Genomic DNA, 3,357 nt, shown 5'->3' with positions numbered 1-3,357 from the left:
AAATTGGGCCTCACACTGAAAAGGGTCCAGTTCCTTCTTATGCTTTTCATGGGCCCCTGCCAGGAAGTCAGGCCAAGACACTCCCAGGGTCACCCCTTCTACCACAGGATTTTTTTTTTTTTTTTGGTTCTTTTTTTCGGAGCTGGGGACCGAACCCAGGGCCTTGCGCTTCCTAGGTAAGCGCTCTACCACTGAGCTAAATCCCCAGCCCCCTACCACAGGATTTTTGTTTTTTCTGTTTGGTTTTTTTTTTTTGTTTTTTTTTTGTTTTTTTTTGCCTTTTCTACATGTCTATGTCACACTTTCTTGTTTGTTTGCTTGCTTTTGTTTACTTTTTGTTTTTGGTTTTTCGAGACAAGGTTTCTCTGTGTAGCCCTGGCTATCCTGGAATTCACTCTGTAGACCAGGCTAGCCTTGAACTCAGATATCCTCCTGCCTCTGCCTCTGCCTCTGCCTCTGCCTCTGCTTCCTGAGTGCTAGAATTAAAGATATGTACCACCATGACAGCTTCTGTTGTACATTTTAAATTCTGCTTCTTCTGATTGTGCTTCTTTTTTTTTTTCTGGAGCCGGGGACCGAACCCAGGGCCTTGCGCTTCCTAGGCAAGCGCTCTACCACTGAGTTAATCCCCAACCCCCTGATTGTGCTTCTATTCTAAAGACTCATGATTTCACTGGGGTCTCCCAAATACTCCATATTAATCGCATTTAAGTTATTGTTTCATGTATGTATTCATGGAATAAAGAGGGAGCATATGTGCCAAGTGTAGAGGTCAGGACAACTTTGTAGAGTCATTTCTCTACTTCTATATTTGTGGGGGTCCAGGGGTGGAACTCAAGTTGCCAGGATGGCACAGCAAGCCCTTTACTAGCTATGCCATCCCGTTGGTTCTTATACTAATCTTGTTAATACCAATGGCTTACAACTTCAAATTTTATAAAAGCACACCGGGGTGGTTAATCTTTTTTTTAATTGTTCAGGGTGCTTTTATTACAATAAAGAATAAAGTTAGAAAACATTTACATGTGAAGGTATTTCCTTTTACTTTTGGTGCTGGAGATAGAACTGGGGACTTGCACACACCAAGCCCAGGCTCTCCCACTGTCTCCAGCTCCACGTTGTATGTAACATGGAGAACGTGAAGACCGGGCATTAAGTAAGCAGCTTCCCCACGGAACACAGGAATGCTACTTCAAACTCCTGGTCGGAAAACCTGCTCAGAGATGCTCTAGCAGTTTTCCTGATTTGAAGTCTCTTTTCTGCCGACAGAGAGAGAATATGGGCCATGGTTTCAGCATAGCCTTCTTCGCTGTCACTCAGAAATCCAGTTATTGGTCCTTCATGAGGAATGACAAAGTCAAGCTTTGGGCCTCCGGAATTGTGTGCAAGGATAATTGTACCAGCCACCATACACTCGACAACTCCAATCCCAAAATGCTCATTCCACATGGTATGCAGACCAATTGTTGCTTCAGTCAAGTAATTCTTCAATTCATGTTTATTTTAAATTCCACATTTTCTTGAACTCCCAAATTCTCAGACAGTCTTCTCAGTCGGTTTACTTTAAACTCCCATCTTTGTTGCAACACCCTCCAATAAGGACAAGTTTTAGAGAACGGCAGGACTCAGCTGCCTTCTCATTTAGCAACTTAGCAAAGGCTTTGATCCGCAAAAGCACGATTCTTTTCCAGCCTGAACTGGCCAATGGAAACCAGTAAATGCCCTGGGATCACCTTTTTCTCATGTAAAGGGATGTCCAGAAATGTCTGCACCTCACAAGGTGGATAAACAATGCTAGTGCAATGCCCGACTTTCCACAGTGAGAGACTATGGTTTAGTGTCCATGAAGAATTAACCATGACAATGTCACTGCAAGATCCAACAAGGCCACAAATAAAAGCAAATAAATAGTAATAGATGAGCCTTGCTTTGCTGAGGAGAGCGTTTCTGCTAATGAAAGCAGCGTTATTAAATCCAGGATTTTGATTCTTCACCACAGACAGCATGTCCGTGCTGATAGTGGGATAGTGAGCATAGCTCCCAACTCGGCAACCTCCCACATATTTAACAGAGGGAGGGTGAAGGCGGATCCCATCGAATCGATGTACACATCGGGAACACGCTGCATCAGAGCTTCCTAGCCAAGAAGAATGGATCCAAGACTTTGGCCTGGCCATGGGAAGGGAGGATAGCGAGACTCTTCCACAAGGTAGCATTTCCTTAAGAAAACACACTGCACTGGGTGAACTGACTTGATGTTAAGCCTTCTGAAAGCACCTTCTAGTATCTGTTGACCACTGACATTAATGTCACCAGTGTACACAGCACAAACCACATCAGGATACCTACTTCTTTCTGCAGGGCTCTCAGAGCACACCACAGAACTCTCTCGCCTCCTCCGCCTGCATTGCAGTATGGGTGGGAAAATGCAACCAACATTTGATCTTTTCCGTTTTTGCTGGTCGAGGCTGACTTTTTCTTTTTCTGTAGATGTCTCCTGATAACCCAAAGATCAGTGACCAAATATATGCACAGAACTCCACATATAATGAGTCCAGGAAAGAAGAGTGAATAAAAAAAAAATCGGAACACTGTGTACACACACCAGCTCCCTGTGTCCGCCGCCATCTTAACCCACCCTTCCCCTCCAGCGTGGTTAATCTTAATGGTCTAAGTTTGTTGGAAGTTAGAATCACCATGGAAACAAATCTCTGGGCCCGTCTGAGATTTTTTTCTAGACTAGGTTGACTGATGTAGAAAGGCCCTTTCTTTTTTTTTTTTTTTTTTTTTTTTTTTTTTTGAGCTGGGGACCCGAACCCAGGGCCTTCGCTTCCTAGGTAAGCGCTCTACCACTGAGCTAAATCCCCAGCCCCAGGAAGGCCCTTTCTAAATGCAGGCAGGAGCATCCCATGAACTGGAGTCTGGGATTGTATAAAAAGGAACTGGGCTGAGTGGAAACATTTATCTCCCTCTGCTTCCTGACTGTGACTGGAATGTGTTTAGCTGACTCATAATTTCCTGCTATCATGCCCCACCCCTACCGTGGTGGATTGTATCCCCTTAAACCATGAGTCATGAACCAAAATAACCCTTACTGCCTTACTACATAGAGCAAGGAGAAAAGTAATACACTCTCCCAGGGCCTCATTATTCAGCTGACTGCATGTAGCTGCAACATAGCTGTCCACCCCCACCCTGCTCATGCACCCGGTGGTGTCTCTGACTCAGTCCGAGATGGGCTCTCGCCAGGGAGAACTAGAAACTGCCATGACCTACCCCCACGATCCCTCCAACCGAAACCCCACCTTGGTTCTAGCTCGTGGCTCAGCCACTGCCCTCGATTAGGATGTGAACATA

General features: G+C 45.0%; 1 pseudogene; it reads right to left on the bottom strand.

Moving 5' to 3' along the window:
• Positions 1 to 1,018: 1,018 nt before the first annotated feature.
• On the bottom strand, positions 1,019 to 2,628 carry LOC116900148 (annotated as a pseudogene).
• Between the last annotated feature and the right edge of the window lie 729 nt (positions 2,629 to 3,357).

Source organism: Rattus rattus, chromosome 5, assembly GCF_011064425.1.
Source record: "Rattus rattus isolate New Zealand chromosome 5, Rrattus_CSIRO_v1, whole genome shotgun sequence".
Classification (NCBI taxonomy): Eukaryota; Metazoa; Chordata; class Mammalia; order Rodentia; family Muridae; genus Rattus; species Rattus rattus.
This window is presented reverse-complemented; position numbering and strand designations above follow the sequence as displayed.